The following is a 16,046-nucleotide window of genomic DNA, read 5'->3' as shown; positions in this document are numbered from 1 at the left end:
AATTTGGGAAACCCGGGTTCGATCCCTGGGTCGAAAAGAAACCCTGGACAAGGAAATGGCAACCCACTCCAGTATTCTTGCCTGGAAAATCCCATGGATGGAAGAGCCTGGCAGGCTACAGTCCATGGGGTCGCAAAGAGTCAGACACGACTGAGTGTCTTCACTTCACTTCAAGCCTCCTGGGAAGACCGAAGCTCTCAGTACCTGGTTGCAAATACAGCTCCCCTGATTCTTCAAAGGGAGGACCTTGTGCCTGGCAGGCCCCAGGCTGGGCTTCCCCTGGCAGAGCAAAGATAACTGAAAGATACTGGCTGAGATAAGATCCTAGCACCCACCTCTGCTAGATCCTCAGGGGTGAGGGTTGAGTTTTGCCCTAAATGCTGAACTGATTAAACTGAGACAGGGTGGTGAAGGGGGAAAGGGCGGCATCAGCCCTGAGAATGCTCTTCATGAAGGACTGATGTCACTGACCTCTGGATCTCAGACTTGCTAGTAACTGTCAGTTTCAAGATGGTGTTGTGGTTAAGAGGCAGCAAAGAGTGAAGACTCAGAGAGGTTCAGGATTTGCCCAGGGTCACACAGCGACAAGTTGCAGAACTGGGATTAGAGCTAGTCGAGTACTTGATGCAGGACCACCCACGAAGCTCCCCGAAAGGGATTTTTGTCTGCTGGGCATAGAAGCCCTTTACAATGAGCCTGTCAACTACTGCCCATGTGAGGTCAAACATAGCTGTGGTTTCCATCACTGTTTTCTACTTTCTGGAATTCAGTGTCAGGGGGACCAGGGTGGGCACAGTTAAACCAAGCCTATACAAAGCTCTGTTTCCATTTCTCTGCTTTCTAACCTGGAAAGAGTAAAGACCCTCTAGGGTGAACCCCCTTCATCAGAAGGCCCCGGGTAGGCCCTGGGGGGACACAATGAAGTCCCCAGACTGAGGTTTGCAGGCTGCAGGAAAGGGCGAGCTGAGCTCGCGGTCGCCTGAAGGGATCAGAATGGCAGAGTTTCTGTAACTCATTCACACTCAGCAATGCATAGCCGCCTTTCTGAGCACTCAGGACCACTGCACTACTGACTGCCGCAGAAAACCAAGTGACCCAAACTGAGATTAAACCACTAGGGCCAATTCGTTAGCACAGCAAGCTCTTGGCTTAAGAAAGAGAATGACCCCCCAGAAAAGGAAGGAGAACTCCCTTGCCCATCGGCGGTTTTCCCAGGGAATGTACACCCTCAAGCCAGCCAATCCTGCCCAAGCCCCACCCCCCCCACCCCGCAGCCCTGGGCAGGGGTCCTGTCCTCCTCCAGCAGGGCCCCCTCTTCTTCTCCAAAGGCAAGGAGCTGGAGGAGACCCCCTCCCCACCTCCGCAGAAGACTGAGTTGAGAGGTGTGGGCTCCGCGGGCAGAACGCGGTCCTATGCAAATGAATGCAAAGTGGATGCCAATCCGAGCCTGCTCTTTCTGAATCTCCCCTTGTCATCTGGTTGCTGAGTCGCCGCAGCCCTCCCGGCACTCTGAAGGCCACAGTCTCCTTCCAGCTTCATGTCCATCAAGGGCAGCAAGCTTTGGTGATGGAACAAGTGGGCAGGGCTCTGTGGAGGGCACGGGGCTGCCCACCCACTGCAGGGTTGGCCTGGCCAACCCTCGGGATGCCAAATTGCCTAGAGCTCAGGCCGCTGCCATGCCCTCCTCCGCAGCCATCCTTTCTGGCTCCAGGGTGGTACCCAAAGATACACACCCCCAAAGCTCCAGTGAATAGCCTATCTTAAACATTAGTGGCTCTGGAATGCAAATACCACCCTGCCTCTCTTTAGCTACAAGGAGTGGTTGCTGAGCCTTGTAGTATTGAGCGGCGAATTCTCTGCCAAGATTCCAAGTTTGAAGCAGGCTTGGGGCTATTTCCAGCCCCAGAGAAGAGCCGAGTGGGGAAACACCTCCGGGCCTCCAGGACTGCACCTCAAAACCATACTCAGGGACACTCGGACAGCACTCCTCCCTTCCCCCCAACACCCCCACTGGTCCTTTGCCTGCTGCGTTACATTAAAAAACATAGAGCTCTTCCAAGGCAAGGATCGTCATTCACAGTGAACACAGGACACAACACAGCCCTGGGTGAGAAGAGGATGATTCACCAAAACAGCCGGGAAAGCCGGATCCAGACACCATAGATGCCCTCCCGCACCAAGAAACCACTGCTATCTCCAGTGATCATTAGCCAGCCCCTCCAGATGATGCTGGCTGCAGCAGACCCAAGTGTGTTTCTGGGGATCTTCCCAACCCAGCGTTCGAACCCACATCTGCTGCATTGGCAGAAAGGTTTTGTACCACTATCGCCACCTGGAAAACCTTCAAGTGTACTTCTTAGAGCTAATCAACACAGACAGCAGGAACTGGAGGTTTAATCCAGAGGCCACAACTATAGAAATGGAACACACAAACAAGTCTGGGGAATTTCCCTGGTGGTTCAGTGGTTAGGACTCTGCGTTTTCACTGCCTAGGGCACAGGTTCAGTCCCTAAGATCTCACCACCTGCATGGTCAAGATAAAAAAAAAGAGTCTGATCTGCCTCAGGACCTCAAGACAGGAGGCATCTTGTGTGACCTTGGAGTTATTCATTAACATCTCTGGACTTCCGTTTCCTCATTTGTAAAATAAGAAAAATCTTATCTTGCAGCTTTGTCATGTAAATTGCATGATTAAACTAAAGCTGTGCTTTATTGTGAACTCTCTGGTTTAAGCGTTCAGTTAAATCCTCTTATACACAGCGTTTCATTTATTCATTCCATGAGGAACGGGGAGGTACTATCTCTATCTCTATTTCATATATGAAGAAGCTCCTATACTGTTCATTCATCCAGCATCATGCAGAGAAGAAGTGGTCAGTTGCATCGGCCCGAGGCATTTTGACCCCAGACCTGCACTTTGTGGGATTTTTTTGTTTGTTTGTTTTCATTTGTGCTGTGCAGCATGTGGGATCTTTCTTCCCCAACCAGGGATGGAACCCTCGGCCCCTTCATTTTAAGCACGGAGTCCTAATCATCGGACCACCAGGGAAGTCCCAGCCCGCACTGTGAATCACTCTCTCCTGGTTACCACCCTTGCTGTTCAGCACCTGGAATAGCATCAGGTACACAAATGCTCTCAACAAATGGTGGCCTCCCTCTCACACCAAGCCCTGGCTTCCACCCACCCAATGGCTGTTTCATCCAATGGAGAAGAAAGAGGTAGGCAGGACTCACATCCCTCCCCAGGCCTGTCTTGTCATCCCGGATGGCTGAAGAAATGAACAGACCATCCAGGGAGCCAGATACATTCACCCAGCACCTCATTGATCTGTCCTGTTTGGGGAGAGGCCAGGTCTACAGAAAAGGCGGGTGCACCCAGGTTGAGGAGGGCAAGCAGGGAGTTGCAGTTTCCCCCTGCAACTGAGGGGAGCCTGGACTAGCCTTCCAAGCTATAGCCCTTTGCTGTTTGAAAGAAAGAAAAGGCTTTTGTTGTAAGAGCCCTCTTTAATGGGGAGGAAATGCTGTCTCGTCAAAAGCCCAGGGTGGTAACACTTCCCTAACATAATACAAGCTGGTGACAATGTCTAATGAAGACTTTTATGATAGGAATGTAATTGTGTAAAAAAAAAAAATGATTACAAAATTGGTTTCAATGCTTTGCGATCCAAGAGTTCATTTGTTTCCTCATTCATGCACTAAATAAGCCCCTAATTAATCTTGAACCTTGGAGAAAGGAGACTAGATTGCCATTTTCTCCATAAGAACGCACTTCACATTTTGGAAAGTTTGAAGAGGCTCTTAAGCATTTTTCTTTAGTGGTATTTTATCAGTATTTTAGAGAGGCCTCATTAGGTTGCTGGGGCTGCTAATTGCATTACCATATTTTTAAGCCTCCTAGGTACCAGGCAAATTCATCTTTCTCCAAATTCTCTTTCTCATCTTTCTCTCTATGAACACATGTGTTAATTTGCTGGTTTGACAGGTCAGAGACCCGGAGGAAGGGAAGGGAAGCCGAGGGCTGATCCAGGTTCCTCTCAGCTGCCAGCCCGTGACCAGAGGAGAGAGACCACCATCACACCAGCAAGCCACCAAGCTTCAATCTCCTTCCGCACAGATTTTAGCTTCAGAAGTCATTGTGCTGTCCTTACTCCTAGGCAAGAGCGATAGTAGTGGTGAAAGTCGCTCAGTCGTGTCCAACTCTTTGTGACCACATGGACTGTAGCCCCCCAGGCTCCTCTGTTCATGGGATTCTCCAGGCCAGAATACTGGGGTGGGGAGCCATTCCCTTCCCCAGGGGATCTTCCCAGCCTGGAGATCGAACCCAGGTCTCCAGCACTGCAGGCAGATTCTTTACTGTCTGAGCCACCAGGCCTTCAACTTTTCAGCCAAGAAGAGAAAAAAAAAAAAAGAGAGAGAAACAAGAGGAGTATGTGTATATGTGTGTATACAGATAGATATGAACACATGTGTATATATGTGTGTATGCTATTGCTAAGTCGCTTCAGCCGTGTCCGACTCTATGCGACCCCATGGACTGCAGCCCACCAGGCTCCTCCGTCCATGGGATTTTCCAGGCAAGGGTACTGGAGTTGGGTGCCATTGCATTCTCCTATGTGTGTATAGAGAGGTATAAATATATGTGCATATAAATTAATATATGTATATGCATGCACAGTAGCTATGAATATATAGATATAAGGGTATAAATGTATATGTAAATAGATATGAATGTGTGTATGTATTTGTATACATATATAAACACATGCGTAGATATGAATATATGTATGTATGAATATATGTGAGTGTATAAATAGATGTGAATATGTGTATGTATGTGTGTACTTATTCAGAGCGATAAGCATATGTATAGACAGGAATATATGTATATGTGTGCACAGTTATAAATATACATGCATATAATGATATATGTATATGTGTGCATAAATATATATGGCTAAATGAATATATGTGTATACAAATAGATATGCATATGTGTGTATGCATAAGTATATATAGATGCATGTGTATATATGAATATATATATACAGACATATGTATACATAGATATGAATATATGTATATATAATATGTTTATATAAATAGATATGAGTAGACATGTATATCTATATATGTATAGAGATATATACAGAGAGCTATAAATATGTGTGTATATATGAATATATGTACATGTGTGTGAATACATATGAATGTGTGTGTGTGTGTGTGTGGTGAGCCAAGATGTCATTTGTCTGGATATTTCTCCTCTAAAGAAAATTTTAATAGAAACCTCATTCCCAAACTCAGGCAGCTGAGCAGGTAAAGGCTGGCACTCCTCTGAGGGTTTCACACACATTTTTTTTCATCAAATCCTCACTTCAACCTGGGGGAGACTTGACTGGTATTTCCCTCATTTTACGGAGCAGGAAATGGATTCTCAGAGGCTCTAAGTACCAGTCTCTGGGGTGGAGGAGTCAGCCTTTGAAGCGTGGCCAGCAGCCTTGAAGGTTGATGTGTTTGGTCATTGAATAGGGGTCAGGAGCCTCGGAGGCAAACAGCCCTGGGTCCAAATCCCTGCTCTGATCCCCAAACAAGTGAACAAGCGTCTGAACCCCTCTGAGCATCCATTCCCTAAATATAAGACAGAGAGATGAAGTCCACCTGCCGAGGTAAAAAGATGAGATGAAATCAAATACGTACAGTCGTTAAGTCCCTGTCTGGCCACTAGCTGCTCACACCTGTGAGGACATGATGGGCATCTGGACTCCGTGATCCAAGGCAGGGACCCCCATCCTCAGCAGACCCCTTCCAACACCCAAACCTGGGTATTGCCAGCCAGCATCACTCGGAGACTTGGGATGGAGACAGTTCCTGTCTATTGGCTTGAAAAGACCTACCCTGTTCTCCCATTCCCGGTGACCCTGTGGACTGTAGCCCACCAGACTCCTCCATCCATGGGATTCTCCAGGCAAGAATCCTGGAGTGGGTTGCCATTTCCTTCTCCAGGAGATCTTCCCAACCCAGGGATCAAACCCAGGTCTCCCACATTGTAGGCAGATGCTTTAACCTCTGAGCCACCAGGGAAGCCCCAAACCTCATCCCTAGTGTTGTCAAAATAGACGCTGTACTGCTTCAGGGTCCCAGATGGCAGTGAAAGTCTCCCCTCTGCGCTTCATCGTTGGTTTCCCATAGCCATTTTTTCTTTTTAGCATGAGCGCTGGGAACCCGGCAGCCACTTTCATTAAGAGCCCCCTTGGATGCTTTCCCATCGCCTCCTCCCCAGCCTAAGGCCTAGCCCTCCAGCCTCAGACTACCGTAGAAATAATGTGTTGGGCCTGGAGGCAGTAGACAGAGGTGACCCGGAGGCTGCACTCAGGACGCGCTCTCCCGTTCCCCGATGGCCACCTGGGGGGTGCCAGGAACTACTGGGAGAGGGGCTTTAATCATCCCAGCGAGTCCCAGGGAGGGGGCGCTGCTTCTTGTGATAGAGGCTCTGTGTTAATGCAAATACCTCTGGAGATGGACAGTCCTCTCCCTGCTGGGGATAGTTCCTCTCTCAGAGGGCCATCTGTGCCTTTTAAGCACAAAATACGGAGACTCCTTGACTGGACCCCAGGCTGCTAGGCGAAGGCCACCTGTCAGGCTACCCTGCGATAGGAGGAAGAGGACAGCAGGTGCCTAGAGGAGTCTCCAGGGAAAACTACTCCATCAGCGCTAGTCATATGACTTTCCTCCCAATACCTGGGTTGGTGGGAAGCCAGGTGTCCAAAGGGGCCCCCAGGGTTCTGGAACAGTGGTGTTCTTGCCTGCACGTGCATGCTCAGTCGCGTGGATTCCTTGTGATCTTAAAAACTGTAGCCTCCAGCCTCCTCCTCTGTCCATGGGACTCTCCAGGCAAGAATACTGGAGTGCGTTGCCATTTCCTTCTCCAGGGGATCTTCCCGATCCAGGGATTGAACCCATGTCTCCTGCATTTCCTGCACTGGCATGTGGGTTCTTTACCACAGAGCCAGCTGGAAAGTCCCTGCTGTTTCCTGTGGCACCACCCTAACCTTAGCCCTCTGTGGGGAAGGCCTGCCCTTGGCACCCTCACCTGGGGATGACACCCTGATGGCTCCACCGGGCAAAATTTCAAAACAGAAAAGTAGAGAAGGACCCTGGATGGCCACCTTACTCTCTGAGGCAGGACCATTTGTAAAGCATTTGCTGTCCAACATTACCATCATTTTATAAAACAAAGGACCTGCTAACGCCAAAAGGGAGAAAGGATATAATCTCAGAACAGAGGGCAGGTCTTCAAGTGACCGTGAAATCTAGTGCTATGGACAGCTCACCTTTTCTCTTCATTTTGATTGGATTGCGTCCAGCATTAGAGGCTGGATCAGTGTTTAGGAGGATGGCCCCAGCTTAGTGGGGGATGGGGGCCAGGCCAGGCAGGAGGGAGGTGGGGGGCTCCTGGTCAGCAGGAGATGCTGGGTTCTGATACAGAAGAAAAAGAGGTGCTGGAGGTCCTCACCAGGAAACCCATGGAGGAGAAAGCTGAACTCAAGAGCAGGGAGCCAGCCACGCTTGGATGGGATTTCACCCAGAAAGCTGAACAAGAAACCAGAAGTCTTAACGATCCCCTCTGGACACTGAGACTCTTTCAGCCTCTCAGTTAAAGAACCGAAGACAAATTGTGCTCAAGGCTGGCTCTTAGTCAAAGCTCTAATTTTACACTGACATGGATTTCATTTTCAAGGAGCGTGTCCCATGAAGCCAGGGCCAGAGCAAACAGAAGATCCCACATTCTCAGCCACCTCCCCATCTCTGCCCCCAAAATCCTCACCGTGTGAAAACATCCACTAAGGGACCCTGGGCAGCCAGCCCGTCACCCGCCCCCACCCACTTCCACCACCCCCACCATCCCCATCCACTTCCCATCTACTCTCCACCCATCCACCCACTCCACCACGCTCCACCCATTTCCACCACCCCCACCCAGCTCCCCCCACTCACCTCCCATTCACTATCCATTCAACCACTCACCCACCTCCCACCCCCCATCACTGTGAGCTTAGTCTCTCAGTCGTGTCCAACTCTGTGACCCCCATGGACTGTAGTCCACCAGGCTCCTCTGTCCATGGAGATGGTCCAGGCAAGAATACTGGAGTGGGTTGCCATGCCCTCCCCCAGGGGATCTTCCCAATTCAGGAATCGAACAGGGGTCTCCTGCATTGCAGGAGGATTCTTTGCCAGCTGAGTTACCAGCCACACACAGCCCCCCACCCCCACCCACCTCCCATCCACTGTTCAGCCAGCCACCTCCCACCACTCCCCAGCCACCTCCACCTCCCCCCACTCACCTGCCATCGCTATCCATCCATTTCTTACCCTGCACTCAGTTGTTCGGCGCCTTCTCTGTGCCAGGCATACACAACCACCAAAAGCCCCCCACTTGTGGCCCTCTCATCCACCAGACAAGGTTGGAGCAAAGAGGGATGTGCCTTGAGGCTCCTCCCCCCTCCCCTTAACCCCTTGCTTCTCTCCTTGCCCCTCCCACTCTGCCTTCTCTTTGTGGGTTCTCGGAGAGCTGCCACTGCACCTAAGGGAGCTGTTTAAGCACATAAAGGGTCAACCCCAGGAGTCTCGGCTTTGGCTGATGTTAGAATCACCTGAGGCAGTCAACCTGCTGAGGTCCAGGCCTGACCCAGAGACCTGACTTCACAGCCTAGGGGGGGCCCAGAGGTTCCACTGTGCAGCTCAGAGAACCTCTGGCACTAGAGGCTAGCCACTTCAGGCTACTGTGCTCAGGAATTGCCTCCGATGAATGAGCTCTGGGCTCCCAGTGGTGCAGAACGGGGCAAGGCAGGGAAGTCGGGGCAGTCCTGGGGGTCCCCAGGAGATTCCATCCCTCCCCCGCTCCTTACTCTGCCAGTCTCCCCACAGCCACCCTGGCCTCTACACTGGTTCATCTTAACCTGCGGGAAGATGTGCACACGAGATCATTTACTAATAATTGCATTTTCCCCGCAATGATTTTCTTTTTAGAATAGAAATTCAAACTGAGTCAGGGTTGGTACACCTCTATTAAACAGCTCCTCACTTGGGTGCTCCTTATCCAGCATGCATTCCCGGGGAACCTTAAAGGAAGGAATAACTCCATACCTGCCTGACCAAGGGCGGGAGGTTCATGGGATGTTCCCCTGTCGTGTGGGACATTTCTGTGTGTGCCTCAGTTTCCTTGTCTGTAAAATGGGAGACTAAACAGTATCTCCCTGCTAGGGTTGGTGTGAGGATTAAATGAAACTTGGGGCCAAGCCTGGTCCACTATGTTAGCTTACTGTCACCATCACCATCATTTTCACGCGTGCACAAACAGGAGGGGCTAAAGACTGGAGCCCTGCCCCCAAGCCTGGGATGCCTATGAAGTACACATCTGGTCACTTCCCCCCCTCTAAATCTCTCTATGGCTCTCCAGTGCCCTCAGACAAAGTCCTTCAAAATCCGGTCTCTGCAGACCTTGACAACCTCCTTTCACACTGCACACCCCCACCCATCCAGCCATGCCGGCCAATTTCACCGGAGGAGGGGACTTTCGTCAGCACAGGGGTTAGTCCTGAGGAAAGCTTGTTCCTAAATCAGCTCAAAGCAGCAGGATGAGTTTGCATAGCATCTGATCAGAATCGGCCTCAGGCGGTGTCCTCCAGTTAAAGGGCAAAATGCAAATGACAAATTCTGAAATTAACAGCAGCCAAGATGACTTCTCAGGTTCCGGGAGCTCTCCTTTCTGTAGCCAATGCTGCCTGACCGTGTCTGCAGCGGTTCCCCGGCTTCCTTTCGTGCCTTATTGCAGGCGCCTTATCTCGTTCAACATTATTATTTTTTTAGAGGATAAGATAGCAGTGTTAGCTCTACACAGGATTATCAGCCTGAACAACTGCCGTTACCTGTGCTTGGTATTCACTGTGAAGGCAGAAAAACCTTCCAAGACTTGTGAAACCAATCTGAAGCAGGACTGGGGAAGGAGGGGGTAGAGAACAGAAAAGAAAGAAAATGAGCTGAGAGCTAAGGTGTAAAATATTATCCTAATTAAGTACAGGGGAGGAGTTAATGAGCTAGTTTTTTTTTCCATTTAATGCACTGTTTTCCTTTTCTTTTTTTCCTTTTTGCAAATTGTGTTCTTGTGTGTTTCCTGATGACTGATGTGATGTATTCTTGGCTTTCTGAGCAAGAAAAGTCATCAGGGTTTCATTTGTTATGTTTATGCCAATAGAAATAAATCTCAGCCGTGGTGGAGGAGGTTGTTCACACTACACTCGCTGTCTGGGGAGGCCTGCTGGTTGAATCCCTGGTGGGAGAGCAGAACTGATTCAGGGTAAGATACACTTTGGCCTTATTGATCACAAAGCTTCTTCATTACTTCTGTGGGGCTGCAAATCAATAGACAGGCCCAGAGAAACATAATAGATTTTTTTTTTTAAGAAAATCAATTAAACAGAATATTTTTTTTGCAGAGTTGAGTTTGCATGGCCACTGTCTGGAGCACTGTCTAACATGTTTAATGGGGTTTCCTTCTAAGGACTGCCTGATCATGACCAAGTGGCAAAGCCTTGTTCAAAAGGTCAAATTTGAAAGAAAAAGAGAGGATGGTCTGGGAGAAGCAGAATGCACCCTATTCAGCCCTACAACCTTGGTTCTACCACCTTGCTAGAAAGCCCATGGGTCACGTGAGCAGAATCTGTCCGCATGCCTCCTCTCCGGCTAAAAACGTGGAACCGAAACTTCCTGGAAAGCCCAGATTGATGTCTGAATTTCCCCATTCCAAAAGCAGAAGGAAGCTCGGTGGGCATAACAGTGAAATACAGTCGGGCTGGGGCTGCCAAGGTTAGCCGGCGAGCTGTATACACATCCCTCTCTCCCAGGGACACAGCTGGAGACTCAGGGACACTGAGCTCAGGAGGCAGCTGTGGCCTCAGTCAACTGGCCACACACACTTGAGCTTTTTTTTTAAGATCATGAAGGCTGAGCGCCGAAGAATTGATGCTTTCGAGCTGTGGTGTTGGAGAAGACTCCTGAAAGTCCCTTGGACTGCAAGGAGATCAAACCAGTCAATCCTGAAAGAAAACAAACCTGAATATTCATTGGAAGGACTGAGGCTGCAGCTGAAGCTCCAAAAGTTTGGCTACCTTATGTGAAGGGCTGACTCACTGGAAAAGACCCTGATGCTGGGAAAGATTAAGGGCAGGAGGAGAAGCAGGTGACAGGGTGAGAAGGTTGGATGATATCACCAACTCAATGGACATGAATTTGAGCAAACTCCCAGAGATGTGATGGACAGGGAAGCCTGGCGTGCTGCAGTCCCTGAGGTTGCAAGGAGTTGGACATGGGCTTTGCGACTGAACAACAAAGAGAAAGCAAGCAAATTCCCATCATGCCACTTGTAGACATGCATGTCCCCCCCCCCCCCCCCCAGCCCTGGTCCTTAGCAGCTGAGACTGGCGTCACTCTGCTCCCTGGACTTCAGCCCTCTTGCCACTTTCTTCCTGGTCTGGGATGATCCTAGATAACATCTATTAAAAAAAAATCCTCTTTCCACTTCTGGCAACTCTACAAAGGACTCAAATTGACATGGTGACATGGTGTGGAACCCTGCAGGATAGCCGAGGTGAAAGTACTCCGGCAACGGCAAACGTAAGGAATTATTATATATGTTTCTGACGGTACATAATAAATAACTAAGCTGTAATTCCAGAGAGGAGCCTGGTGATGACATTTAAAAATCTCCCTTAGCTTTGTTCTTGTGGTTCATGTCATCAGAACCCCAGGATGGAATCTCAGCCTGAATTTATGTCCATTTCACGGGTATGTGTTATTTAACGTGATTGCCTTTCGTCCGTCTCTTCTCCTGGGCTTGTCGTTTGGTGACTCGGATGTTCCACCTGGGACTTGCCTTCTTCACACCCCAGCCCTGAGCAGCTGGTACCCTAATCTAAGTGCCTAGATCACTTGCATCACTAAAGGGGCACGATGCTTTGGCTGTGAGATTCTGAACTGAATCTGGAAAGCTGGAGCAAAACATGAAGCCCAGATCCCTTTCTGCAGGGCCAAAAGAGAATCAGAAAGATCCCCCAAACTAATCGGCAGCACCAGGCTGAATTTGCCTGGAGACTGACATCTGCCTGAAAATGAAAATGCCCGTCTCCTTCAATGACGAGCATCTGCCCACCTGTTTCCCTTGTCTCTCCAGCCAGGTGGACAGCAGGCCTGGGTACTAGAGAAACATGCTTTGTTTAGGGAAAGGGGAGCATTAGAAAGCAGTGCTGTTTGAAGACCAAGTGGAGGGTGTTTTTGAACCAGCAACTGAGGGGAAATTACTTTTCTAAGACCATGTTTTCAGCCTGGCTAGATTTCGTGGTACCTATTACATGTTCACAAAAACAATGAATGACCATCACAGGCTCAGCCGTAAGCTTTCCATATTTAGCTGTTCAGAAATTCAACTTGGACCCACCATAGACACTGAATTCCAAGACCTTGAGGAAACAGTAAAAGAAAAACAATATCATTGCCACTATAAATAAAGTGAAAAAAAGGAAATCCGTTTATGTCATCTGTTGGGACATTTTTACTTGGAGGACTGTGATTCCAAACTCTTACCTCTCAGAGATGGTCCCAATGGGACATTAACTCATTCAATAGACGGTCACTGAGGCCTGCCACGTGTGGTGGTGGTTTAGTTGTGAAGTCGTGTCCAACTCCTGCGACCCCATGGACTGCCAGGCTCCTCTGTCCACGGTACTCTCCAGGCAAGAATACTGGAGTGGGTTGCTGTTTCCTCCTTCAAGGGATCTTCCTGACCCAGGAATTGAACCTGGGTCTCCTGCATTGCAGGTAGAATCTTTACCGACTGAGCTACGAGGGTACCAACTTTGGAACTGCCAGTTGGGGTGTGGCTAATTCACAGGAGAAGTGCCTGCCCTCAAGGACCATCCATTCTGTGGGCAAGACAGATAATAAACAAACACATATGCATGTGATATAAACTCCACGCGTGCAGGGCTTATCCATGTGTTTAATGCCGAATCTCCGGTGTCAGAAGAGTGCCAGCACATAGTAGGCCCTCAATAACTTACGGAAGAGCAGGTCTATACTGTGTATGCATGTCAGGTGATAGTCATGAGAACAAGAAGGTCTTCCCAGAGCTGAGCTTCAATGGCCCTGACCCTGAAGCCAGGCCAGCTTTTATAGCCCTACAAACAGCTGCACACCAAACCTCCACATACCACTCAGTCAGACCCGTGGACCCATATATAAACGTGCACGCACACACACACACACACACATACTTGACTTGCATCAAAATGCAGCTTCCCCTCCCCTGAGTCAGAACCTGTTCTCCAGCCTTTTCTTCAGTGCCAGGCCTCAGCCCTAAGGCCTCATTTCACATCCAGACTGGGTGATTTTTAACCCCTGCTCTCTATACAACAAATTTATTGGAGATAATTGTAGTAGGCTGAATAATGTCCCTCCCCCACACAAACATCCTAATCTCTAGAAACTGTTACTTTTTACAGCAAAAAGGACTTTGCAACACATGGTTAAAGATTTTGAGGATGGGCAGTTAACCTGAATTATCCCGGTGGTCTCTAAAAGTAATCACATGTGTCCTTAAAAAGTGAGCCAGGGACTCCCCTGGAGGTCCAGCGGTTAAGATTCCATGCTTCCACTGCAGAGGGCACAGGTTCAGTCCCTGGTTGGGGAACTAAGATCCCACATGCTGTGCAGGGCAGGCAATAAATAAATAAATATCGTGATATTTAATTTATAGCTTCCCCAGTGGTTCAGCAGGTAAAGAATTCACCTGCAGTGCAGGAGACATGAGTTTAATCCCTGGGTTGGGAAGATCCCCTGGAGACAGAAATGGCAACCACTCCAGTAATCTTACCTGAAAAATCCAAAACACAGAGGAACCTGGCAGGCTACAGTCCATGGGGTTGCCAAAAGTCAGAGTCGGACACGATTGAGTGACTAAGTGCTTACTTACAGTGATATGTTAAAAATGTTATTTAAGAAAAAAAGAACACAGCAGAAGGAGACTTGAGAGTGGAGGAGGAAGCTACGTAAGGACAAAAGCAGAGGTGAGAGTGAAGTCCTTTGAAGGCAAGAAAGGAGCCACAAGCCAAGGAAAGTAGGCAACCTCTAGCAGCTGGAAAAGGCATGGGATTCTCCCCAAATGCCTCTGGAGGGAGCACAGCTCTGCCAACACCTTGGTTTTGGCCAGGTGACACCCATTTCAGGCTTCGGGCCTCCAGAAACACTAGATCTGTGTGATGTGTTTGTTCAGTCACCAAGTCATGTCCCACCTGTCGCAACCCCACAGACTGTAGCCCACCAGGCTCCTCAGTCCATGGGATTTCCCAGGCAAGAATACTGGAGTGGGTTGTCGTTTCCTTCTCCAGCGGATCTTCCCAACCAGGGATTAAACCTGTGTCTCCTTCATTGGCAGGCAGATTGTTTACCACTGCACCACCAGTAAGCCCCCAAATCTGTGGCCATTTGTTCCAGCAGCCTTAGGAAATAACACTGTAATAAAATGTGTAACAGCCATTCTTTTCTTTTCTTTTCTTTTTCTACCCTGAGTGTTAAATTTTTTTCTTTGAGAACTTTTTTTAAGTAGTCTTGGATTTACAACAAAATTGACAAGAAGGTTTAGAAATTCCCCATGCACCTCCTCCCCTCACATGCACAGCCTTTATCAATAGAGTGGTACCTTTTTTTTTTGGCCAAAGATGAACTGCATTAACACATCATAATTACCATGGTTCCCAGTTCATCTTAGGGTTCACTTTAAGTAAATGAGTAGTGTTGCACTTTCTATGGGTTTGGACAAAAGTATAATGGCATATATCCATCATTATAATGTCATTCAAAGTATTTTCACCCTCATAGAAACTTCGATACTCTGTGTATTCATCTCTCTGCATACTCCTGACAACCATTGATCTTTTAATTGTCTCCATAGTTCTGCCTTTTCCAGAATGGCATCTAGTTGGAATCTTTTTTTTTTCTTTCTCTTTGAAAAGAGAGGTTTACAGCCTTTCTAAGACTACTCATGGCCCACCCACACGTAGACCTGGCAGGCTCTAGGTGGAAACCTCCCCCGCTAAACCTGGTAGCTTTTCTTCCAATACTGAGCCACGTCCCACTGGCCCTGCCCAGCAGCCTCACGTAGGGGCAGGGGGACATGTGTTGGGTATTTGTTCATAGCAAGGCCACACAAGTTTTGCACCCCTCTTCACAAAGAACCCAAGTTCCTGCTGGGTGTGTTGTAAAGAGACGAGCCATTTCTTCAGGCCCCTGGCTCTGAGCGCACCCCAAGCCATTCATTTTTTTGATGTGTGATTTTAAGAAATCACTTTGAAAGAAGAAGAAATGCTCATCTTAAAAAGATTATGCAAATTCAGTAAAACAGTTCGTGTATGAACTAAAATCGGCACTCATAAATAAATGCTTCTCGTCGCAGTTCACACTGCTTCCCTGGTTTAAATTTTAAGCCCTGACGTGGAGTCACACAATGACTGAGCTGAAGGAAGTCAAGTTCTGTTTCTTCATCCTTGCAATCCCTGTGCTGTCATTGTTTATTTCTAATCTCCTGTTTAAAAACAGGAAAATGCAATTCCATGGGGGTGGGACACACAAACTGCCCCCAAAGTGATCGCTAGTGACCCCCAAACCCCCATGAACTTACTCCCCAAATGAACATGAGCAGTGGGAACCAACAACACCGCTGGGCTTTTCCCAATGTACTCCCACAAAGAATGGGATGTTTATCAAAGGTTAAGTAATAAAAAAGTGCTAATTAGAAGCTTACAGATACATTATTAAAACCCAACAGTAACAGCCGTTGTTTAGAACTTTAGACCCACAAAACGGTTTTAAGGGACATTTTTGGGAATCACAGGCTCATGATGTTAACAAAAAGCAGAGCGGGCTTCCCCGGTGGTCCAGAGGTTAAGACTCTGAGCTCACACTGCGGGGGCCACAGGTTCGATCCCTGGGCAGGGAAG

General features: G+C 48.5%; 1 non-coding gene across 1 annotated transcript; it reads right to left on the bottom strand.

The window, feature by feature from the left end:
* Positions 1-15,223: 15,223 nt before the first annotated feature.
* Positions 15,224-15,355, bottom strand: LOC128065759 (small nucleolar RNA SNORA11). The gene has a single exon (XR_008201135.1). It is a non-coding gene; the product is annotated as a small nucleolar RNA SNORA11 (small nucleolar RNA).
* Positions 15,356-16,046: the final 691 nt, after the last annotated feature.

Source organism: Budorcas taxicolor, chromosome 19 (genome assembly GCF_023091745.1).
Source record: "Budorcas taxicolor isolate Tak-1 chromosome 19, Takin1.1, whole genome shotgun sequence".
Classification (NCBI taxonomy): Eukaryota; Metazoa; Chordata; class Mammalia; order Artiodactyla; family Bovidae; genus Budorcas; species Budorcas taxicolor.
Note: the sequence above shows the minus strand (reverse complement) of the source record. Positions and strands in the feature narration are given on the sequence as shown.